This window comes from Aethalodelphis obliquidens, unplaced genomic scaffold (genome assembly GCF_003676395.1).
Source record: "Aethalodelphis obliquidens isolate GAN/ISIS:26980383/991018 unplaced genomic scaffold, ASM367639v1 scaffold31, whole genome shotgun sequence".
In the NCBI taxonomy this organism is placed as follows: domain Eukaryota; kingdom Metazoa; phylum Chordata; class Mammalia; order Artiodactyla; family Delphinidae; genus Aethalodelphis; species Aethalodelphis obliquidens.
The window spans coordinates 16,144,945-16,170,762 of NW_020837975.1; the positions used below are offsets into that span (position 1 = coordinate 16,144,945).

The 25,818-nt window shown below is 44.1% G+C and overlaps 1 protein-coding gene across 5 annotated transcripts in view; it reads left to right on the forward strand.

Moving 5' to 3' along the window:
• Positions 1 to 25,818, forward strand: part of RUNX2 (RUNX family transcription factor 2) — a 227,490-nt gene that overhangs the window by 15,183 nt on the left and 186,489 nt on the right. The window lies entirely within an intron of this gene.

The window sequence follows — 25,818 nt, forward strand, 5'->3', positions numbered from 1 at the left end:
CATAGTTTCTTTGCCAAGTTTGCTATCTGCATATATTTTTATGAGGGACAATTAGGAGACCTTCACAGTTAGTAGAAAATCAAATTACACTTTTCACCTTTGCCGCAAAATTGCTAAGCCCTACATAACTTTGTGACTTTCCGTCGCTGTAATTTTTTACTAAAAATTCTGTTCATCCACTGGGCACAATAGACAAGGCAGAACAGATCCATGAGAGCTGAGGAAGAAAACAATAAATTGAAAAATCCTGAGCTTGGTCAAAAAGCATTTGCGTGTGTTTCCCATGGTCTAAGAATGTGTTTTAACTTTTTACACTCAGTTCCCTTTATAAAGAGCACACCGCTTAATTACAAAGAATTTATTTGCAAAGGATAACTTGCTCGATCGTTACAACACTGTTGTTTGGTCTTGTTCTAGTAATTGCCACAGGTAGTTTCTTTAACAGAGTCAGGCCAGGTTTAAATCCACCTTGACTTATTTGTCTCCTGAGACATCTAGAAGGTTGAACCAGCATCATTTTAAGGCAGTGCACACAATCCATTTGGGCTAATATCATTTTCCTCCTAAACCTAAATTAAAACAGGTTTGCCTTCCCTGCCCCGCCCCCATAACTAATTTGAACATACTCACCAGAGCAGTATTTAAATATATTTAAGGATTAAAGACTATTTGATATATACAACATTAAAAATTCTATGCCAGTGGAAACATCATACAGAACTCTGCCTTTGATGAGTGAATTCATTGGAGGCCTAGCCATTGTGTTTGGAGAGTTTAATTTGGTTTGTGGTGGAGGGACAGCTGGCAGAAATATTTGTTATATAACAATACACCTACCTGGGCAGTGAGAGTGGCATAGCTCTTCTTCCCCTAAAACCGAGAGCAAAGGGCTGGTGAAGTTTTGCCTCTACCCCTGGCAGCCTGTCCTTGAGCGGTGGGAACACGTGTTGCCTTCCGCTCCTCTGGCCGCTGTTTCATCTCACGAAGGCTGACTGCTTGCCTGAACTAGGGAGGTTTCCTGCCTCAAAAGCCAGTCTTTGAGGTTTTTCTTTTCTCCGCCTTTCATGTGTATGGCGTTCTTCTAGATTTTCCAACGTTGGGAGTGCTGGACCTGTCTGCTCAGTTTGAGAATGTCCTATTAGGCTGTGGCCACACACACGTCTCTGGTCGCCCCAAGTCTCTGGTTATCAGGGCTAGTGGTCATGCAGTGCAGGTGAATCGATCAGCACAGGGCCGTCTGGCCTGGTTTGGGGTTTTGTCTGACTTTTCTGGACTGCCATCCATCTGGGACGATGCCTTAGGATGGAAGACATCTTCTAGCATTTAATCTAATTAGCCCCTGCGTTCCTGGAAAGGCAGGGACATCCCTCTTAGTAATGCATAAAGCAGGATGGTAGTCTTTTAACATTTAACACGACTAATACTTGTCTTGTAAAGATGTTTCCTGCTGATCTCAGCTGCTTTTCTCAGTTCTTGGAAAAACCATCATTGTGTGTGTGTATATGTTTGTGTGCGTGTGTGTGTCCAGATGTTCACGGGTTGGTGCTCAGAGTTGATGGTTGGGAGAGGAAGCGGGGAAAGGTGGGTGCTGCCTCATTCTGAAAGCAGTGACAAAGGGGAGGAACAATAGCTTTGGGAAAGTCGCTTCTCTTTCAAGCGAGGGTAGTATTACCTCATTCCCAAGAGGTTGTTGGAAGAATTAATAGTTGCTAGGTTCACTGCCCTGTGAAGGCAGAGAAGTGCTCTGAAAGCAATGAGGGTCACGGGTGGAGGGGGCGGCTGGTACTTGTGTGACCTGGGTGCTGCTGAGGGTAGGAGGGGGAAGCAGATACAGAAGTCGAGTGGCAGACCACCACCCTAGGTCAGCCTGAGTAACATTGCTCATGATCCAGAAATACCTGTGGAAATGTGATGTCATTTGTCTGACATCACGAGGTGACTGGTCAAACTCAGTGTCTGGATGCAACGAAGGGTCTGGTATCAGTAACATTTTAATCCTACAACCTGGGTTCTCTGTACTGGATTATTTCCTTCTGCCCTGCTCTTGGCCATCTGGGCACTGAATGTTTGTAAGTATAGCTCTCATCTCAATATTGTTCTTTAATTTTGAGACTCCCAGGTGTGGAAAATGCCCAGGATTTTCAACTTCCTTCAACTGTGAGTATGATAGGATTTTGACTGGTTTTCGTGTATGTGATGGTAAATGGAGAATCCCCTAGAACATGGGTTGGCAAACTTTTTCTGTAAAGTGCCAGATAGTAAATGATTTCAACCCTTTGGGCCATACGATCTCTGTCACAGGTACTCAGCTCTGCCAATGTAACTCAAAGGCAGCCTTCGGGCTTCCCTGGTGGCGCAGTGGTTGAGAGTCCGCCTGCCGATGCAGGGGACACGGGTTCATGCCCCGGTCCGGGAGGATCCCACATGCCGCGGAGCGGCTGGACCCGTGAGCCATGGCCGCTGAGCCTGTGCATCCGGGGCCTGTGCTCTGCAACGGGAGAGGCCACAACAGTGAAAGGCCCACGTACCGCAGAAAAAAAAAAAAAAAGCAGCCTTCACCAATACATAAATGGATGGTTATGGCTGTGTTTCAATAAAACTTTACTTACAAAAACAGGTGGTGGGTGAGATTTGACACACAAGTTGTGGTTTGCCAATCACTGCTCTAGACTTCAAAGTGGCTTATTTTTTCGACCGTTAACAGAGAAGGACTTCAGAAAAAGGCTTTCCTCAGGGGAGAAAAAAAGACAATGAATGCAATTGTTTTAGCATCTTCTCCCACAAAATTTTAATTCTTTAAGTAGTGGTTGTCATCGAAAGAATGTACACCTGTTTATTGCTGCAGTGATTTGAAGGGGTTGAGTGTTTCGTGCTCTTGATTTCTGTTAATGGAATTTCAGTCCTTCTTTGGAAGACCATAGTATATATTGAACAGGCTACTTCTGGTAGATGAGCTGTTTGAACAAGGACAAGTTCTGCGTTAAGTGGTTGGGTCTTTACTCAGCAATAACATAGTGATTAAGGGTGTGGGCTCTTGTGTCAGGCTGTCTGGACTGAAAGCCCAGCTTCGCTGTTTACCAGTTGTGTGGTGGTAGGCAAGTTACCTAAGTTCTCTTTGCTTCAGTTTCCTCTGTTAAAGTGAGAATAATAATAATAGTTAGTGAGAAGAAGAATAATAGTATCTTTCTCGTCAGTAGCTGCAGAGATGTTCAGTGATGTCATGTATGTAAAATGCACAGCCCAGTGACTATCGTGTAGTAAGTGCTAATTAAGCATGAGCTGTTATTACATCAATTTCAGTGTCAGAAGTTTGCTGTAGTTTTGCTTAGCGTACGCTTCCAGGAAATAGATACCATCTAGATTCTGTTCTCTAGGGTAACATTTTTTTTTCTTGCGGATGGCTTTACTAATTTCTGCTCATCAGTAAATAACACTAATAAGTGCTATAAATTGTGCTTGAGCAGGTATTCATGCTGCCTGAGGACAGCTGTACAGAACTGATGATAAACAGTTTATTTGCAGCAAAGTCCAAGAGAGGATGCTCTGGCACTAGTACCCCTCCTTGGAGGCCCTGCTTATCAGCACATCTGCCAAGACTTGCTTTTCACTCAAAAATCAGAAAGGTTTCATCCTTCTATGTTTTCTGTCTCTGGCAGCTGAACTGGTGCTGTCACATCACAAACAACTCCTTTTCTTAATATACACATCTGGCGTTGGCAGTTGGACTAACTTCATAAGAGCACATGATCATCACTCATTACAAGATTAAAAAGTACCCCATGGCATCATTGATGTTTTTTAACTTTGATCTTTTGCAGTTGTGATTCATCTCAGTTATAAAACTTCCCTTTAAAGGAACATAGCCGATGACTTATTAGAACCTTCATCTTAAGTAGCGTAAACATGAGAAGGTGCACATCTTTACAAAATGCCATTGATTTTCTTTGCCAGCTTATCATTTTAAGACATGACATCATACTTAAGATCCCAAATTTGTAAGTCTTGTGTTTAGGCAAGGCGTTTTGACCTCCTGTTGGGAAGTTAGCTCTGAAGAGGTACTGCCGTATGTTCGCCAGCAGAAGTCAGTGGAGCGCAGCGGCAACAGTAATGCGTTTGGATACCTCTTTTAAGCATCAGTTTCTATTAGGATCCTTTGTTCCTTGTATGCACTTGGTTCCAGCTGCAATCTGATTGAAAGAATGTCTCCAGGAAGGTGAAATCTTGCTCAGCAGTGTCATGTTCTATTGCAGTGGTTCTGAGTTAGGGAAGAGGACTGATGGGAAGGGTATTATTGGCTGTGCAGAGGATGGAAAAAGTAAATCACCTTACACCGTCAGAAGCCTTTTCATTCTCTTGCTGCTTTGTCAGTTATCTATTGCTAAATAACAAACCATCCCCAAACATAATGGTTCTTACTTGTTTTTTTGTCTGCACTGTGCCGCCTGTGGGGTCTTAGTTCCCCGACCAGGGATCGAACCTGGGCCCTCTGCAGTGAAAGCACGGAATCCTAAGCACTGGACCGCCAGGGAAGTCCCCATAATGGCTTAAAACAGCAACCAGTTTATTATTTCTCACGACTCTATGGGTTGACTGGGGTTCATCTGGATGGGTTTCCTGTGGTCTTGTTTGGCGTCTTTCTTGTGTCTGCAGTAACATGGTGGCTAGTGCTGGAACGTGCATGATGGCCTCATTGCTATGTCTGGTGCCTTGGTGGGATGGCTGGAAGGTTGGGCCTGGTGGAATAAGGGGACAGCTGGGCCTTTCTCTCTCTCCTGTAGTCCCAGAGCCTCGCCCTCTCCATGCGGCTTCTCTAGCAGAGTCTGACTTCCTATATGGCAGCTCAGGTCTCCCTCAGGTGCAAAAGTGTGAGCTTTCAGGTCTTCGTAAGGCTTCTTAAGGCTCAGAGCTACTATGGAGTTACTTCCTCCACATTCTGTTGGTTAAAGCAACATACAGGTGCAGCCTAGCCTCAAGGTGGGGTGGGTAACCCCACAAGGATATTAATGATGGGGGCAGTGGTTCACTGGACCACCAATATCACCAACTTCCATCAGTGCTTAGATGGGAAATGTCATGGTTGCAACAGGAGAAATAACTTTTTGAGGTACCATCTCCTGAAAAGATCTCTTGACTTTTTTGGGTTTTTTTTTTGTTTGTTTGTTTCTTTTGTCTTTTGCGGCACACGGGCCTCCCACCGCTGTGGCCTCTCCCGCTGCGGAGCACAGGCTCCGGATGCGCAGGCTCAGTGGCCATGGCTCACAGGCCCAGCCGCTGCGCGGCACATGGGATCCTCCCGGACCAGGGCACGAACCCGTGTGCCCTGCGTCGGCAGGCGGACTCTCAACCACTGCGCCACCAGGGAAGCCCGATCTCTTGACTTTTTAATCTGGGAGACATTTAAAGTTCTACAAGGTGACTCCAAGTTTCAGTGATAGTAGCTTCACTCTGAATTGGACCAGTTTGGTAATTACCAGATGAATTAAGGGTGGGTGTTACCTTGTGGTGCTTGGTATTAACAGGTCAGTAGCAAGCCAAGCCAGATCAATACTCTTATTTGAGAAGAACATTAGATCTTTGAACATAAAGAGGTTATTAGCCTTGCTTGGCAACATGGCAAGTCTGTAGCCAGAGTGTCTTATGACTCTTCCAATAAGCAAGGCTGGAGGCTTTGTATTCCACATCACCCAGCACTGAAAAGTCTCACTTGCCAGCACACCTGCAAACCTGATACCTAACACACATGGATGGGTTTCTAATAGCTTTTGTGTGTTGTGCCCCAGGGAAGTAAATCATAGTTAATAGTTTCTCTCAGGGAGAGGCCAGAGCCATCACCTGTGTCCTTACTGCTGGGACACTCCCAGTCACTGCTGGCCAGCTACCTGTCCTGACCTGGTGGGCGAAGGGGGAAGCCCCACCTTTTCTTTCCCAACATCCGGCTCCCTTCCTGTAGGCTTGGAGCGAATGGCTGCAGCAGTGCTCTGCTTGGCTCCGCTTGTGATTTCAGTAGGGCTGGCGCTTAGGTGAGTGAGAGCTTCTCTGGACGTGCAGGGTGTATGTGTGTTTCTAGAGCTGCGTCAGCACCCTGCTTCACCCAGCTTGTCAGGCTTGTGTCCTGCAGCCAAACTGTTTTCTTTTCCCTGCTTGTTCCTTCTCACCTGTGTCCAGTTCATCAGCACATTTTTAATTCTTTAGAGAACATTTTATTTTTCCATCTTCTTGGGCACTTCCAGTTGCAGACATTTTACCTTATAAACTGAAGGTAACAGATGTAATCAAAACAGAGTGGTCTGGGCACAGAATCGTCTCATTTTTCTCCTGTGCTGTTCCACCCAGTTCTGAGACTGGATCACCTCCAGTCCCGTGAAGGGTGGCGAGAATGGCGAGCCTGGCATTTTCTCTGCCTGATTGCAGATGGTGTCAGCGGCAGCCGGCTTTTATCCTCCACTACTCTTCATCCTAGTTGGGTGAAGGAATAGGCTTTTGATGATGGCTGGCCCATGACCTTTCCTTATTTATCCATGGTGGATGCTGATATAAAGCTTGGTCACCTGTGAAAGAAAATGGGGGGCATGTAAAGTGTGTTGGATGGAGGGACAGCCGAATTGTTTTAAAGCTATTTGATACATCTGGACACAGTTCTTGCGTTCACATCCTTGCTGTCTGTGGAGACAATTTGAGATACCCTTGCTATTGCTAAGCCTCGTAACATATTCCTGAGGCCACAGACCTGAATTTTAGTCTTTGGTGGAAAGTATTAGTAGAAAAGCCTTTAACTCTTTTTTAACGGGGAAACAATTTTTTTTTTTTTTTTTCCGGTACGCGGGCCTCTCCTGTTGCGGAGCACAGGCTCCGGACGCGCAGGCTCAGCGGCCATGGCTCACGGGCCCAGCCGCTCCGCGGCATGTGGGATCCTCCCGGACCTGGGCACGAACCCGTGTCCCCTGCATCGGCAGGCGGACTCTCCACCACTGCGCCACCAGGGAAGCCCCAATTTTTTTTTTAATGAAAGATTCTTTAAATTCTATAGTGCTTTACAGTTTTCAAAAGTTTCACACACATGATTTCATATAATCCCATAATAACCCTTTTCTTTTTCCCCTACCCCTATAGTGTCCCTCCCCTCTTCCCTTTTCCCACCGGTAACCATTAGTTTGTCTTGTATATCTGTGAGTCGGCTTCTTTTTTGTTTTATTCACTAGTTTGTTGTATTTTTTAGATTCCACATATAAGTGATATCATACAGTATTTGTCTTTCTCTGTCTGACTTATTTCATTTTGCATAATGCCCTCCAAGTTCATCCATGTTGCTGCAAAGAAGCCCTTCACTTCTTGACTTGCAGACTTCCAGTGGTTCTTCCCTGTCTCTGAAGTGCCCAAGGAATGGACATGATGGGTACATGTCATGTTTGATATTTACAAGTCAGCAAACACAAGCAGCAGTTTGATGGTCATAAATATTCATCCTTTAGTCACTAGTATACAAAACATCGTTGAACATTTTTTAAAAATAAATGTATTTATTTATTTATTTATTTTTGGCTGTGTTGGATCTTTGTTGCTGCATGCGGGCTTTCTCTGGTTGCATCGAGCCGGGGCCACTCTTCCCTGGGGTGCGTGGGCTTCTCGCTGCAGTGGCTTCTCTTGTTGTGGAGCACGGGCTCTAGGTGCACGGGCTTCAGTAGTTGTGGCATGCGGGTTCAGTAGTTGTGGCTCGTGGGCTCTAGAGCACAGGCTCAGTAGTTGTGGCGCACGGGCTTAGTTGCTCCGCAGCCTGTGGGAATCTTCCTGGACCAGGGCTCGAACCCGTGTCCCCTGCATTGGCAGGTGGATTCTTAACCACTGCGCCACCAGGGAAGTCTTGTTGAACATCTTTGACTTAAGAGAATAATCACAGCTTAAAAAACTGTTCCCTTTCCCCCTTTCCTTAAGGAGGGTGGTGAGGGAGAGTCAGAAGCGCTGGTGGAGGTTAAGTCTGGTGGTTGGTGGAATGCATTCTTGAGAAGAGCCTTTTTAAATCTCTTTCAGTACTATTTTTTTCTGTTGACTGACTGTCAGGGGCTGGGAAGATGGCCAAGAAGGAAATGACACATCGAGAGGCATTTTGGGTTGTGCAACATTCTGTGGAACTGATGCAAGGCTATATGGCCTGTTTACACATTCCTTTGCTCGCAGACGGCATGGCAGTAATCGAATTCAGCAGCACATGGCATGCTGCAGCAAGGAGCCAGGCCTTCACATCCTTTCATGGCAAATTGTCGCAGCCGTTAAAACATGCTCGTGTCCCTCCTTTGCACTCTCCCCTGGCTTCCCAGTTCCAAAAGTGCTTTCTCAGTGTATGGGACGTGTGTTCACAAGGAGTGTGGCTTTCCCAGTAAGAACACCTTGTCCACAGACACAGTTCCAGTTGATATATTTACTTGTAACTAAATATAGCATGGCAGGTTTTCAAGCGATATATGCTCTCAAAACACACACAGACTGGTTCCAAGTGTGTCACCGGTTTATATCTCACTGTAAGTCAGAAATCATTCATTCTTAAAACAGTGTTAGGGACTTGAGAGAGAGGACAAAATTTTTTGGCTTTGTTTATTTTATAAAAGATGAATTTTCCTTCCCAAGAGAGAGAATTCCCAATAGATCACAGAACTACCTTACTTCTATTTTGTTTGTATTCTAGCATTTGCTTCAGGAAGGAATGGACCAGAGGAGAATGGGAAATACTTAAAAATAACAGAGAAAAAAGATATGTTATGTTGCTCTTCATATTCATACTTGTCCCTACCTCGCATGTTATAGCCCAACTTTATGGTGTCAACTAAAGCCTACCTTTGGTCTTCACATAAAATCTCGGCAGTTTTTATTTAGGCAGGCATGGAAAATAATTGCTCACGTTTTTCGAGAAACTCTTGGAAATTAAGGGAGTTCATAAAAAAGCACGTAAATTGAAAATATTAATTCAAGGTCATATGCAGGAGACTGTATTTGGGATGTGGTACTTACGTAGCAAAGGAAGGGCTCCCCGTTCCCCTCCAAATTTCTCTGCTGCTATGCACTGGCAGTGAGACTCTTTGCTAGCAGACAGAAGGACTTCATTAAAATTCAGGATTACGGCTTATATCCAGACACCTCTGAGAAAGGTAACTCAGACTTAAATTTGTATTAAGATAGAAAACAAGGCATCTTGAATCCTTTATTGGCAGCGGTCTTGGGGAGATAAAGGGAGAGTTATCAGCCAAGTCCTGTGTACTAGAAGTAAACAGAGAGTCAGGTGGGCAGGCAGGGCCTTGGCCAGCCTTGAAGGCAGTCATTGCCAAGTTCAAGTGTTGCAATTTTGCTGCAGGTCAGCTGTTGCAGTGTGGATTCCTGATGCTTTTCAGGTCTGGTGTATTACTAAGAGTGCAGGATTTTATAATTTCAAGCTGTGAGTTTGGGTTTTTATATTTCCATATTTCCCCCTTTTGCAAACATTTCCCTTTAATAAGAGTATTTCTCATCTAGTTTTGTTCTAGATATGTGCCGGCTTTTTTCCTCTCCTGGTTTGCAAATTATCATTCAATTTCTTTCTTTTCTTTTAGTAATTATCATTACTATTCTAAAGTGTATATCTGTCTTAATAAAACTCACCTGTCTATCTCTGTCTACCTCTTGGATAATAGAAGAACCTTAGCATACTTTTAACTGCAGTCACTCTCTCTCTTTTTTTTGGAGTCAGAGAGATCTTGTTTTATTTTTCTCCCTTTTTAAGTGAAGTATAGTTGATTTACAGTGTTTCTGGTGTACAGCAAAGTGATTCAGTTATGTATACATGTATTCTTTTTCAGGTTCTTTTCCATTACAGGTTACTGCAAGATATTGAGTATAGTTCCCTGTGCTGTACAGTGGGTCCTTGTTGTGTAATCTATTTTATATACAGTGGTGTGTATTAGTTAATCCCAAACTCCTAATTTATCCCCCCCTTTCCCCTTTGGTAACTGTAAGTTTGACTCTGTCTCTCCTAATGTCGCTGTCTGATTCTTTTTCCCTGTGGCCACGCGGCGTGGCATGCGGGATCCTAGTTCCCCAACCAAAGATCAAACCTGTGCCCCCTGCAGTGGAAGCGTGGAGTCTTAGCCACTGGACCACCAGGGAAGTCCCTGTCTGATTTTTTTTTTTTTTTTTGCGGTACGCGGGCCTCTCACTGTTGTGGCCTCTCCCATTGCGGAGCACAGGCTCCGGACGCGCAGGCTCAGCGGCCATGGCTCACGGGCCCAGCCGCTCCGCGGCATGTGAGATCTTCCCGGACCGGGGCACGAACCCGCGTCCCCTGCATCGGCAGGCGGACTCCCGACCACTGTGCCACCAGGGAAGCCCCCCGTCTGATATTTTTATCTGTTTTATGCTCCCCGAATTAGTCATCATCAGTATTTAAATTGTTTATTTCATATTTACCTGTATGTTTATCGATTTATTCGCTCACTATTCCTTCTGGCACCTCAGTTCTTCCTTCTGGATTCAGTTTTCTTTATGTAGGTCCTTTGGTAGCTCCTTCAGCGAGAACCTGTTTGTCGTAAACTCCGTTTTTTTTTCCTGAAAACGTTAGCAGTTGTGGCTGCTGGCTGCCAGCGTGACATGGTGTGAGAGGCACCCTACAGGGAGTCTGGGAGCCACACTCCTAGCCATTCTCTAGGCTGAGACTTTCAGGCCATTATGATCAGGTTAGTGGAGTAGTAGTTAAGGGAATGGAATCCAGGACAGGTATACTTTCATGAACGATGGATGAAGGGAAATAGGGGCTCTGAAAAGTCCAGAGCCAGTGGGTGGAGAGGTGGTGGGAGGGAATGTTCCCACAGACAGAGTCAATGGAGGGGACATTTAGGGAGAGGAAATTCAACCCCCAACTTCACTGTTTTGCCTTCGGCAGGGCCCGTGGTGCTCTGGAACTTTCTATCCAAATTTATGGTAAAGAACTCCATCACTGCACTTGACTCTCTGAGGTCATCTGGCTGCTGCTCATTGAACAACCAGAGCGGCACTTCTTAGATGTTGTGTCCACACGTCTTCTGTCATTTTAGTGAGAGTACAGGACTCAGAGCCAAAAGACGCTTCATTTAGCGAAAGAAGGTCCCTGAGTCACTGAATGAAGCAGGGGGAGAAAACAGATGTGTGGACTAGAGGAGCATGGTTCAGGAGAACCAGGGCCATGGTCTTGGGTAGTACTGTCTGTAAGCAAAGTAGATGGGGTGACTCCAGCGTTGGCTCTGTGCACGCCTCCTTGGAGTTATGCAGGAAGTGGCTGGTGGGAAGAGGCCAGCTAATTCTCAAGCAGGCTGGTACTTTCCACCTTTTCATGGCTCCTCGGACTGTATATGCACCCTGTGTGACGTGCATCTTCTCATTCTTTACCTTCTTGACACTCATTTTCACGAGCTACAACTTGGGTGAAAATGCCAGTATGTATTTTGCTGGGCAAAACTCAGGGTGATTTAACCTGGGCTCTATGCCTCCTTAGGGTTGGTCCTGGAAATTATTCATAGAAAAATATGGGCCCTTCAGAGAGATTATGAAGGTGCTGAAACACTATTATACCGGAAGTGAGGAGAAATATAGATGTGTTTAAAAAAAAAAGGCTGATTGTGAAGTCTGGGTTACTAATTCTAGAGCTTTGGTTTCTGTTTCACCTCCTTGCCATTCCCTCTATTCTACAAAAACAAGTTACAATTTTTTTTTGTACCATGAGGGCTATTTTAGAGCAGTTTAACGGGGATTTCATCTGTATTGGTAGTTTGTGTTGAAGATGTGGGTTCAGCTGTGGTTGAGGGAATTGGAGGACCTGGAAAGTCCTCTTCTGAGACCTCAATGCCATCTTAGTGACACTGAGCAAATCGCTACACTTCTCTCCAGTTCAATTTCTTCATCCTTTTAGTGGAAATAGACATGAAGACAACTTCAGAATATCTGGGAGTAACTCCTAAGGAATGATCATAAAGTACTCGGCACACATGAAGGGCAACTTAAGTACCAAATAGTAATTATGTAGCGCCTTCCTGCCAAGGAGTTCCAAAGGCTTAGACTGTTACCTCACTGATTCTCTTTACATCCCTTTGAGGGATGCATTATGCATTTTATGGGTGGGTAAACTGAGGCATGGGCACTTGAAAACTCATTTGCTGCATGTTGGTCTGCAAGTCAGCAGATGATTTATGGAGGTGGGCAAGGAGCCCAGGTCTCTTCCTGTTCAGTTATTCACTGCTCGGACTCCCTGCTGCTTCGTCATTAAAGTTGTGGGAGCTCCTGGTATCGTGCCCAGGGTATTCTTTGTTGATGTTATGAAGTAGTATTACCTGAGAGGCAAACCTGGTGATGTGGTAGCCTTGCTGTATAGGAAACAAGTCCCAAGGTATAAGGCCTCACACACAGAAGACGTATATATATATAGGTAAATGTGTGTGTGTGTGTGTGTGTGTGTGTGTGTGTGTGAATATCTATATGTTTGTTGAATGAGTCTTGAATTCATTAAGATGAAAGTTGAACAGAGCTGAAAACACCGAATTTTGTGTGACGAACACAAGTTTTGTAAGTTAACCCTCAGTAGAATCTCACTTTGAATACCATTGAAATAAAGCTGGTTAACCTTAAAAAAAAATAACTCAAGTAGAAAATGCAGACAAGTACATGGTGGAAAAACTAGAGAATAAAAATTAATCAAAAGAAGAAAATTTTAAAAAGGTCCATAATCGCATCTCTGAAGATTTCCACCGCCAGTGATACATCCTGGATATTAATAAATAATATTCATTACTCATTAAATTATCATAGAAATTAAATGCCGGCTCTTCTGTGAAGGACTCAGCCATGAGGACATAGCATCAGCAAGATGATGGGAATGCTACAAGAGGCGTGACTATGTTGAAGCCGAAAGGAGAGAGAATAACTGGACACGAGATTAATTGTTTTAAGGACCAGAAGCAAGACGATGGGACCGACCAGTTCCCAGTTAAAGCCTTGGAAGAGGCAGCAGCTGTCTCTGTGCTGGGGGGCGGGGTAGGGCAGGGCGTGGCCCCGGCCATGTCTGAATGATTAAACCAGACGGATCTGGGTGGGATCCCTCCCTCCCTCCCTCCCTCCCTCCCTCCCTCCCTCCCACCCTCCCACCCTCCCACCACCCTGTCCCACTGCTAAAAATACCACTCCCCCAGGGGCTTCCCTGGTGGCGCAGTGGTTGAGAGTCCGCCTGCCGATGCAGGGGACACGGGTTCGTGCCCCAGTCCGGGAAGATCCCACATGCCGCGGAGCGGCTGGGCCCGTGAGCCATGGCCGCTGAGCCTGCGCGTCCGGAGCCTGTGCTCTGCAGCGGGAGAGGCCACAGCAGTGAGAGGCCCGTGTACCGCAAAAAAAAAAAAATACCACCCCGCAAAATACCAACCCCATTTGTAGTAGCTGACAGAGCCCTTTATAAGACAGTTAGAGATGTTTTTTCCCTTCCAGTTTTATTGAGGTATCACGGACTTATAGCACTGAATGTGTTTAAGGTGTACAGCATAATGGTTTGGCTTACCTACATCATGAAATGATCACTGCAGGAAGTTTAGGCAACATCCATCATCTCCTATAGGTACAACATTAAAGAAATAGGAAAAATATTTTTTCCTTGTGATGAGAACTCTTAGGATTTACTCTTAACCGCTTTCATATATCATAGACAGCAGTGTTAATTAGATCACTCATGTTGTATATGACATCCCTAGTACTTATTTATCTTATAACCAGAAGTCTCTACCTTTTGATGGCCTTCATCCCATTCCCCCTCCCCCCCCGCCCCCTAGATATGTTTTAAAATGTAAATATTTCCAGCAGTGGAGACATTTATTCCTTCAAAAATTGAGTGTGTGCTGTGAGCCAGTGCCAGTTATACAAAGCAGAGCAGACATGACCCCGCCTTTGAGGAGCCATTCAGTGGGCAAGACAGTCAAGAAGTGGGCAAACGAACCTTTATCTATAATTGCATCTAACTGCAAGTTGTGACAAGTGTTGTAAGGGGAACTGATGTAGTAATAAAGAAGGATGGGGCATTGAGGGACAGCTGGGAACCTATTCTAGAGTGTGAAGGGAAGGAGGTTCCATTAGAGCAGAGACCTGAGGGTGAGACAGAGCCAGCTCTAGGAAGAGTGGGGAAGAGGCTTCAAGGAGAAGGGCACGGTCAGTGTCAGAATCTAATATTTCATTCGATAGAAGAGAGGCCATAGGGGATGCCTATATGGTTGGAGAAGGTTGCAGAGAGAGTTGACTAGATTCACACACCCCAAAGCTGCCCACAGTTCTACGCACGGCTGGTGTGGTGCAGTTTGAGCAGCACAGAAGGGGTCTCCACGTCCATCCCGACTGACCCCAACCTCCCTCGTGTGATTCTCACCAGAGAAGGTGCCGGAGATTCTTCTTTGAGTTAAGGCTTTGAGGACAGGACCTTCATAGATGTTATCTGCAAGGCATAGCATATTTTAAGACTTTTTTTGCTTAACAACTTGGTTTAAATACGTGGATCAGATTAGCTAGATACTCATTGTATAACAGGATCGTTTGGGGAACGTGGGTTGAGAAAGGCCGTGAAGAGCTCTGGTGGGGAAGAACGCATAGGAGTGAGAACACTGGTTCCCAAAGAACATGTTTTCCTTAGAGAAGGAGCCTCCGGAGTAGGTTTGTACCAAAAAGAACCCAAACAAAGCAGTAGGTTTCCTATTCGAGTACATTCTGTGGGTTGTGTGTAATGCACTAAAGGCCTGGGTTTTTATAGACAACGAGAAGCAATTCCAAAGGTGAGCTGGGTTTCAAAACATAAGAGCAATGTGGAAAACTTAAGAATGTTTAGCAAAGAGCATTGATGATGATTAAAGGATTGTAAAATTGAACCTATAAGGATAAGTTGAAAGACTTGGGATTATTTAGCCTCAAGAAGAGGAGACTAAAAAATGACTTAATAACAGACTTCAAAATTATGAGGAGTTATTAAGCTGTGTATGGTGACCAGCTGTTTTGTTTCTGGCACAGACAGAGTAGGTTTTCACTGAAGCATGATAGATGTAGGTTAGATTTAAAGAAGAACTTCTTGACTCTAAGAATTCTGAAATAGAACGGGTGGCTGAAGGCTGAGGTTTTGACTGGAGGGCTTTTCATTCGAGTCTCTTCCGTTTTCTCGATTCTCTGTGTGTTTATGAAGTGCAACACAGTGCCACCTTTCTGCTTTTAAAATCAAAGGCATGATTTCTGTTTCCCATTATAATTCTGAAGCTCAGAGTCACAGAGGTTTATAGACATAAATGATGAGGGTAATTTGTCTTGCTTCAATGGCCATTAGAATCTTTAATTGAGAAAAAATATGACGAACAAGAGAAACGGATCTGCCACATGGTCCAAAAAAAATTGTTATTGATAATCAGAAGAGATGCATTATTAAGAACGTGGGGCCGAGTGAGGGTGAGACCGTTTTATCCTTAGAAGGACTCAGGTCTATTTGATTTGGGTATGCCCTATTCAAAAGGTAAAGTTTTAGGAAGTCGATTCATTTTTCTCTGTTCCCTCCATACTGGGAGAAATTAAAAACATTTCCAGGTGACACCAAAGTTCATGTAACCTGGAGCTTGAGAGACACAATCCAAAAATCACCCTCAAGGAATGTATCGGCACGGAGGAGGAAGGAGAGGGGAAATAGGCAGGATTTATTTCTGAAAACAAACCTTCATGCATTTAAAAGCTGGCACAGCAGGGGAGAAGTTGAGCAGAGCGAATCTGAGAAGGGCTGACGTTATCCACTGTTCCTTTCCACCATGGAGCTGGAGCCGCAGGGAAGCAAAGAGCCCAGCTTCCTGGGTTAACCTTTCTCCTGAAGCCAAGTGTCAGGGTTTCTATTTTAAAATTTATGCCTTAATCCACTCGTTCACTGATTAAATACCTGTCTGAGCAACTTGTGTAATCATAAATTAGCATGCCAGCAGATGGTTTGCTTGAAGCGCTGTGAAAAACAAAGCACACACATATGTAGTGTTCTCAGATGGGTTCTTTGTTTTGAACTAAGTGGATATAATTTTCTCTAAAGGAAAAGAAATAAGGAAAGAGACCAAAGAAACACTTTGAAACAGGTGACATGACTGGAAAGGCTAGGTGGGTGTGGTGCTAAGCTAGGGGAAAGGAAAAATACTCAGAAAACATATTTTTCTTTCCTCCCAAAATAACTTGGGCTCCCTGCTTCATTAAGCACATTTAGACCCTTGAGCCACTACACTTGACCTTTCCAAGGCATCGCTGACCATTGGAGAGCCACCCACAGCCCGCGGTTGGGTGAGAAGTCACAACCTGCTTCCTTTTACGGGCCTCCTTTCTTCCTTGACTGTGGTATTTTCTTAATGGCCTTGGCACTTTGGGACTTTATTGAGTTATTTTTGTGATTTCTACATTTGGGTATCCCTCACCCTCAGATAATTTATTTTCAAAACCCCATCCTAAGGATTCTTAAAACCTACAGCTGCCTTTTCCACTGGAAAAGGTGACCTAAAGGGAATCAGTGGCCCTTCTTTTCTGCTCTTGAGGCCAAGAGATTGATAGTGGGAAGGAAAAACAACTGACAAGAGATGTGGTTTACTCCTATTATAAAAAGGAGCCGTCTTCTGAATCCTTCTTTGTGATGGGAAAAGTCTCTTCATTATACATATGTGGGCAGTGGAAGGGAATTTATTCCTTATTTTCTGTGATACTTTTGAAATACTGTGAACCGAGTCTGGCTATGTTTCCCCGAGGAATGAGCCGTGAAACTGATCATGTATTGGTTTATCTGAAGCAACAGAAAACCCGCTGGTGTGTCCACAAGAAACTGTCCGGTTGTCTGTTCTTCTCTGAGCTCCTTTCTTCCCTGAGGACTTAAGACTTGTGAACCAACCTCCCTTTCCTTTAGGAAAACTGTGATAGAGACAGAGTGAGAGCTTTCAGTGGTCAGGACTTCAAAGAAGGTTGGGCACATGGCCGTGGTAATGTCTAAAGCATAATCACGAAGGACGAAGGTTTTTATAAAGGTCCAAAGGGAGCAAAGGTGGACGATTTGGATAGCGTGTTGGCAGAAGGTCCTGTGCTTTGATCACCTCTCAGGGGGTTCCCGCATGGGGTCTCCGTGGGTATTTTTAGACATTGCTGGCACAGATCAGACATAGCAAGGAAATTTGCTGGGGCCAGGGATACAGGAGTTTTTGGAGTCTATAATTAGGAAAACATAGATGGACCAAAATGTAGGATATATACCCATTTTATTATTTACAGAACATATTTTGGCCCCTTTTTAATCTGTTCTATGTTGGTTCTATATATTGTAAGCTCCGATTCCACCGTTCCTTGGTAGAGCCAAGTAGCTGGAATAACCCAAGCTGGACACGTGCCTTTTCCCTTTGCTTGCATCCAGGCTGTCTAGGAGTTGTACTGAGGATTCGGTTTGACTGTAGTTTGTCTGTCACATACTGGCCCAGTGGTGGCTTGCGAATTGAAGTTAGTAATAGAACGGGACGAGATACAGCAGTACCGGCCACCTGTTCTTTGCTGCGGGTCCACCTTCCACCATCGCCTCAGGAGAAGCCCTTATGTGGTGTGGAGGCGACCACTTCTGCATTCTCTGTTGTTGGGGGAACTGAAATAAAAGTAAATAAACATTTGCAACTGAATTGGAAGAAATCTGACAGTGAAGGATGAGTTGTAGCTTTTGCAGCGTGAGATTTGTGGCACACACTGACCAGAGGAAGGAAATCTGATGATCTAGATAGATGCCTCTGGTTGTTACCACTTTTGTTGTGTGCCTCTAGGCTGGGCACTCAACAGGATGAGCCAAATTCAGCTGTAAATATAGGCTTTTATGGGGGAATGGGGAGATCCTTGTGTTGGAAGGAGTAGGTGGCATTTCTGGCTCATTTATATATGTCTCCTTTCATTCTTTTCAAAATAGGAATAAATTGCACTAAAAAAAAATCTATTGGAAGAAAACTTAAAAAAAAAACTTTTGCTACTACAAAGAGCTTCTGAAGGCGAAACATAGCTGAGCTCTATTCCTAGTTCTATCCCTGGTACTATTTGGCCAGTTCTGGGAATGGATTTTGATAGTCTTCACCTCAGGAAAATGTAGTCATACTAGTCTCTTCCACATTTAGCCAGACTATTGGATGACTCATGGTTTGTAAATTATTAAAAATAACTGCTTTAAAAAATACTCTTATTTGTACATTAGGATCTGAAATCCCAAGACCTCTGCACACTTACAAAGAACCTGTAGCAATGCAGTGAAATCCCAATGTTGATACTTCGACCCTTCTGTTCATGATGACTTTGGTAGTTAAAATAACCTTAGGAAGAAAAGTCAGCCTGTATCTATATTAATTGGGCAAACATTTCTAGCAAGCCTGCTCTGTGTCAGAGCCTCTGAATGCTAGGTGCTGATGGAATAACTGAGAATCTAACTTGAAAGAGCCAAAGGTAGTGCACAGTATTATTTTGAACACATCAGGATGTAAAGCGCTTAATTTGTAGGGAGAACGAGCGGGGTCCCAGCTTTTATTTTAGTAACTTAGAACTTTACGGTTTACTTGTCATACTTTATCGTCAGCTGTCCCCTCTCTGTGGCCACATCCGCATTTCCTTACAGCCTTCAGTGCCCTCATTGAGAACTCAGTCCCACCACCTCCCACTTTATCTCAGCTTATCCTGTCGCTCCATTCTCTTCACTTCTTTGTCCCTCACCAGACCCGCTTCCTTCCCGGCACCTTTGAGCTTCACCACTCCCTTCCACAGGAGCGGGGTTCTGCCTTACAAAACCACCTTCCAAGGACATTTTGACTCTAAGAAAGGGTTCCAAAGCCGAATGGAGTGTAACAAAATTCATCCAATTTAAAGTGTGTCTGTGCTGGGGGTGGCTTGGGGAGGACAAAAATTAATGTTCATTAGTTCACGAGGCTCTGGGCTGGATGCCTTATGTCTATTAACTTCTTTTCTACAAATGAGGAAACTGAGACCTCATGGGGTTGCATTTCCTAGTCCTTCACACTAGGAAAGTCGACTCTGTTTTCTCACTTCAGGTCCGTACTTTTTCTGCTGCTTTGCTTTTTTTTTTTTGGCCAAGCCATGCAGCTTACTGGATCTTAGTTCCCTGACCAGGGACTGAACCCAGGTCCCAGCAGTGAAAGCACCGAGTCCTAACCACTGGATAGCCAGGGAAGTCCCCTTTTCTGCTGTTTGATAACAAAGGCTTTGAATATCTGTGAGTATTTTGAGGGGGAAGCTTTATAGAGATCTCTATCAGGGGTTAAGACAAAGCTAGCTTAGACTCACATATATTTTTGTAGTCGTTTGATTTGTCCTTTGTTCAGTGTGACCTGTGAAGGACTAGGATGCAAGGTGGGGGACCAGGTAAAGAGTCTCGTGTGACAACCAGTGATACCACTTTGGACTCCTCTGAGCCTTGCTTAGCTTCATGTAGCCATCTGTTCTTCTTAGCGAAATTAGAACTGTTGTTAGTCACAGGAGACAAATAATCTCACCTACTAAACAGGATTTGTTTTTTCCTGTTAGTCTTTAATGTCATCGTGGATAAATGCTCTGCCATGGTAGAGAAGTAATAATACTTTTATTTTTCGGTAGTTTAGATTATGTGGAAAATATGTTGTTTTGGTGAAAATACAACATTTGTGGGAATAGTAAGAAAAACATATATGATGTTCAGTGCTGCCCACTTGTTTCTTCTTACATTTTAAGTAGAATTTTTTTTTTTTTTTTGAGCAGGGCAAGGTTTATTGCAGGGCCAAGCAAGGAGAACAGTTGGCTTGTGCTCAAAAACCCCCAGCTCAAATAATGTTTATTTTTAAGGTTTAATTTTTTAGAGCAGTTTTAGGTTCACAACAAAATTGAGAGGAAGATACAGAGATTTCCTGTATACCCCCTGCTCCACACACGCACAGATCCCCCATCATCAATACCCCCCGCCAGAGTGGTACTAGATACAATTGATGATCCTACATTGATTAACACATCGTTATCACCCAAAATCCTTATTTTACATTAGGGATTGCTCTTGGTATTGTTCGTTCTGTAGGTTTTCACAAATGTGTAATGACACGTGTCCACCATTATAGTATCATACCGAGTAGTTTCACTGCCCTAAAAATCATCTGTGCTCTGCCTATTCATCCCTACCCACCCCACTTCAAACCCTGGAAAATCCCTGATCTTTTCACCGTCTCCATAGTTTTGCCTTTTTCATAATGTCGTATAGTTGGAATCATACAGTATGTAACCTTTTCAGATTGGCTTCTTTCACTTAGTAATATGCATTTAAGATTCCTCCCTGCATTTTCATGGCTTGATAGCTCATTTCTTATAACGCTGAATTCCATTGTCTGGATATACCACAACTTATTTATCCACTCACAGTAACATTTGTTTTAATTTAATTACTACATAAGAAAACATTTGCTGTGAAATTTCAGAAAATGCAGACAATATGAAGAAGAAAGTAAAAGTCACTTGAAATTCAGCACCAAATATAACCGCAGTTAGTATTTTCATGTATTTACTTTTAATATTTTTCCTAATGCATATTTGTGGGTATGCATATATGTTCACACATTTTATTTGACAAAATTTTGCTCATATCTTCTAAGCTGATTTTATTTTTTACTTATTGGAAGGAATTGGGCTGCATCCCGATTCTTAATCTCAAAATGGTAAATCTTCTGTTTGGTAAAGATAAACATTGTGAAAATTAGCTTATAAAAATTGGCATCAAATATTTCCTATTTTGGGCTTCCCTGGTGGCGCAGTGGTTGAGAGTCCGCCTGCCGATGCAGGGGACACACGGGCTCGTGCCCCGGTCCGGGAGGATCCCACATGCCGCGGAGCGGCTGGGCCCATGAGCCGTGGCCGCTGGGCGTGTGCGTCCGGAGCCTGTGCTCCACAACGGGCGAGGCCACAGCAGTGAGAGGCCCGCGTACCACAAAAAAAAAAAAAAAATTTCCTATTTTGGTTCCTTTAAAAATATTATAGCTCCTGGGATTATTTAGTTCCTGCTATAGTTGCCTGTCTCAGAATATACCTTACATTAATTATACTTTCTCCTCCTTGCTTTTCTTGTCTCTGTTTCCTTTCACCTTTATTCTGTTTTATAGGTGCTCACGTGATGTCTGGTATGCTAAATGACCACGAATGTGCTATGCTGGGTGCCGCGATCATGCTTTGAGGGTCTCTTCTCAAGCCTCTTAGAGGCTCCATCTCCATACGTCCTCTTTCGGAGTGGTTCTGTGTGCCTTCACTTAGGCTATCATATGCTATATTTGTGTAGTTTCCAAAGTTTATGTTAACTCTTTTGATTTCTCAATAACCCTGTGAAGCAGGCAGAGAAGATGTCGTTTTGCAGGTGAGGAAGAAGCTTGAGAAGTTAAGGGACTTACCCAGGGTCACACATCTTGATTGAACATTTAATGTTTAAAAACAGTTTAGTATGACTCAAAACAAATTCAAGAAAAGTTTCCTGCTGAGAATTTAAAGCAAAGTGCAGAAAACATTACTACAGTCAGAATGACTTTAGGTTATTCTAACTAGAAAAATTAATCCTTTTTATATGCCTTTTTTTTTTTCAAAAGTAAGTAGGGATCAAATGCAAGTAAAAAAAACAATTTAAATCAATTCATGGAGGTAAATAGATAATAGGAAAAAAGGTGGTCTCTTCAGTGTAGCAGCTCACACGTTATCAGGAACAGAAGGGAAAGACAGTGGTTTATCTTTCCCAACAGAAGGCTATAGGGAGAGTCAGTGGGTAGACCAGTTGTTCGTTCTCTCCTGGCCTATCTCCTTGGGAGCGAGGGTGTCTGCTGGAGGGCAAATGAAAGGAAGATCCAATGTCAGACAGTGGCTTTGCCTATTTCTGAAGTTCTAGAAGCGTGAAAGATGATACAGCATATATTCAAACTTCTTAGAAATCCCTAAAATCTAAAATTTGCTCAGTTCATAAAGACGTCTGGAAAAGAAAGAAGCATCCTATTTGGCAGAAGCTTTGTGTTAAGCTACTTCATCGACCTGGAAATGTCATTTGAATTATTATTATTTTTTATTCAAAGCTTGTGAAAACGAAACCAGCCCTTCTAGTGTCAGACTTCTTACGTCGGGAGGCCGGGTTGGGGAGTCTGCCCCACAGAACCAGGTGGAAGAAATAAGCCAGGACGATAATGACTGGGCTGAGGAGGGCCTGTGACTGAGGGGAAAAAATGAGAGGCTCAGTCAGTCTTCGTGGTCCAAAGCTCTGGGAAAAGTTGCAGAGGTCGTTCTAAAGTCGTTTTCCCTGTTAATAAGACAAGGAAGCTTATGGGCCTGGCCTAGGACGAATAAAGGTGCTCTGATCCAATGACAGAGGCAGTGATGTGTTCTGGGGTAGGAAATTAAAAACAATCCAAGGACTTCCCTGGAGGTCCAGTGGTTAAGACTCCGAACTTCCAAGGCAGGGGGTGAGGGTTTGATTCCTGGTCAGGGAATTAAGATCCCACATGCCGTGGGCAGCCAAAAACAAAACAAAACAAAACAAACAAACAAAAAACAATAAAAACAAGGCAGTGCTAACTCAGAGGCAATGCAGAGTATTTGTTAAGCACCTTAAATTCTCGATGGAACTACCTAGAGTTCTTGTTTCACTTTTGTAACCTTGAAAAATCACAAAGAAATACCGGGTTACTAGGGAACCAGCTATGATAACCTCCACCAATTATACCTTTATTCAGTGCCAACAATGTGTTCAATGGCAAATACAGTATGCTCTTCTTCAGTTTCTAATCCTTTTTGCCATGAAAATTAAGTCAACAAAAATAATTTCTTGATTATTTTTCCTCTCGGGTATAAAAAATTCTATTAAAAGTACGTGAATAGCAGACTGCTAAAGGAATCATCTAGTAGTTAGCTCAACGAACTTGTCAAGTTTCGCATGTTCATTTTGTAAATAAAACTGATTGGGAGTGATCTGTGGCAGGACAGAGGGACTGGTTTGAAGCATGATCTGGAAACATTACAGAACCTCCCAGCGCCCTGAAATTCCAGAGCTGCTGCTCTTTTATTAATGATTCTGATTCTCAAGTCAGTGGTGCCACTGATGCAAAACCTCACATTCCTTCCTCTGAGAACAAACTTGTCCACAGGGATGTGGGGCTGTGTTCTTTGGTCCTAAAACCTGACAGGCACCTGTAGCTTTGGACCGCTACCTTCTTCCTTCCTCTCTCCGGATTAATTCCCCTCTCTTTGTATGGAACATTCTTCAGTTCTTATTTTTATCTAGATTTCTTGAGTTAAAATCCCATATTCCCCCTTTAGCCTTAACCCCTATTCTATCTTCTAGTTGAATTTCTTTCAGCGTGGGCTCTTGCCATAAGTGTTTGACCTATTTTTAGTCATTTATACACTTTTTAAAATTCCACATACATTATGATTTTCCATTTTCAGTGTCATACAACCATATTCTCACAGGGCAGGGACTCTTATCAGTTCATTTTCTTTGTAAAAATCTGCACACATAGAGTTACCTAAAAATAACGACTTGCTGAATATCCTTGAAATTCTGGTCCTGCTTTTCTCTGCATTGCTCAAATCGGTGAGGCAGCCACAGTCTTTATTGAACACCTACCGCGTGCCCACAACTATGCCAACTACATACACATTTGGAAGGTAAGGCACAAGGTTCTCCCCTTAAGGAATTAAAATATGGTTCAGGTGATAGCATTTACAATTACTAAACAATTAGATGATACATACTTATTCATTTGTGTGATGTTATCATATGTTCATTCCTTCAACTAGTATTTATTGAGTCCTACAATATGTCAGACACTTTTCTAGGTGTTAGGGAGATAGTCTTTCACAAAAGAGACAAGTTTCTTTCCCTCATGGAGCTTGCATTCTATTGGAAGAGGCATAAGCGAACACATACATATATAAGATGCAAATATGCAGGGTGGTGATAAGTGGTTTAAAGGAAAAGGAGGCATCATGGTAAGGGGATAGAGGTCACGGACGGGAGGTGGGTGCTCTTTCATGAAGGTCAGGCATGCCTTGCTGATGGGGTGGCATTTGAGCAGAGACCTGAATTAAATTACATATCTGGGGAAGGATCCAGGCAGTGGAATGTCAAGAGCAAAGGCATTGAGGCTAAGCTCCTTGACATGTTCAAGGAGTGGCAAGGAGGCCCGTGTGCTGTAGCAGAGTGAAGGGGGAAGTGGTAGGCGAGGAGGCCGCAGGGTGAGTTGGGGGCAGAGGCCGGTGCTGGAAGGCTAGACCATATACGGGTTGGCCAAAATATTTGTTCATTGTATGAACATTCTGGCCAACCCAATAGATCTAGACTGTGGGGCTGGAGTTCAGGCTATAGAACAGGTCTAGAGTGGTGTTTAGAGCCATGGGACGGAAAGGAGTATTTTTATTTACTTATTTTTAATGTATTTATTTATTGTTGTCTGCGTTGGGTTGCTGTGTGCGGGCTTTCTCTAGTTGCGGCGAGCGGGGGCTACTCTTCGTTGTGGTGTGCGGGCTTCTCATCGGGGTGGCTTGTCTTGTTGCAGAGCATGGGCTCTAGGCACATGGGCTTCAGTAGTTGCAGCACACGGGCTCAGTAGTTGTGGCTCACGGGCTCCCGAGCACAGGCTCAGTAGTTGTGGCACACGGGCTCTTAGTTGCTCCGCGGCATGTGGGATCTTCCTAGACCAGGGCTCGAACCCGTGTCCCCTGTATTGGCAGGTGGATCCTTAACCACTGTGCCACCAGGGAAGTCCCGAAATATTTTTAGATAGGGAAGGGAAGAGGGCCAAGGACAAAGCCCTGGGGTGATTCCCAACATTTGAAAATTGGAATTGGGAGAAGGGACCAGTGAGGGAAACTGAGAGGGTACAGTCAGTGAGTTAGGTGGGGCCCCAAGGAGTGTGGTGGCCAGAAAGCCAGGGACTCAGTTCCAGAATAACGTCACCAACCATGTCAGATTCTGTTGATTGGGTTGAACTATCGGTGATCTTGGCCAGGAAGTGTCCGTGGAAGGACAGGTTCAGAAGATGGTTTGGTAAAGTTTAAGAGGAAACGGAGGACAGGAAGTGGGAAAGGAATTTAGAAAGTTCACAGCCTTTGAGTGTGTTCGCTGTAAGGGGATTGCGGAAGCGGAGAGGACCTGCAGGGGAGGTGGCACAAAAGGAGGACCATTTGGACTTTATTACACGCCTGGAGCCCCAGGGCCAATCCTTCAGGAGGGAGTGCCCTTGACAAACTGCTCTGTCTGTCTCTTGGGGCCTTGGCATCGTCAGTGGAAAAACGGGAATGTTGAAACCTACCTCTAATGGTGATCATGTATAGTAAGTTTGTCAGTTGTAAACTGCAACATAAATGTCGAAGTCTTAGCATCTTTAATGTGTGGTAGAAATTCTAAAGAAAGATGTGATCATTTGGAGGAAGCTGAGTCCTGAAGAAAGTGGGGATGAATTACTGGGTGAACTGAAGACATTCATTAAAGGCACAGGGAAGGGAGGGACCGTGCGGTGTGAAGAGGGAGTCAGCAGCAAGGCCAGAGTGGGGCAGAGCATGCATGGAGGGGAGAAGAGGAAAATCCAGCTGATGGTAGACCTGGGTGAAGGATGCAGGGCTGGAAGGCCGTACGGAAGAGCCTGAGTTGATGGGGCGGCCGGAGGGCGGCCCAGTGGGTTTGCCAGCAGGAGAGGTGGGAGTGGAAGGCTTTGGATTTCTACATCATGTGGAATTGCAGGAACTGCAGCAAATTCGGCCTCCGTCTGTGGAAGACCTCCAGCGGTGGGT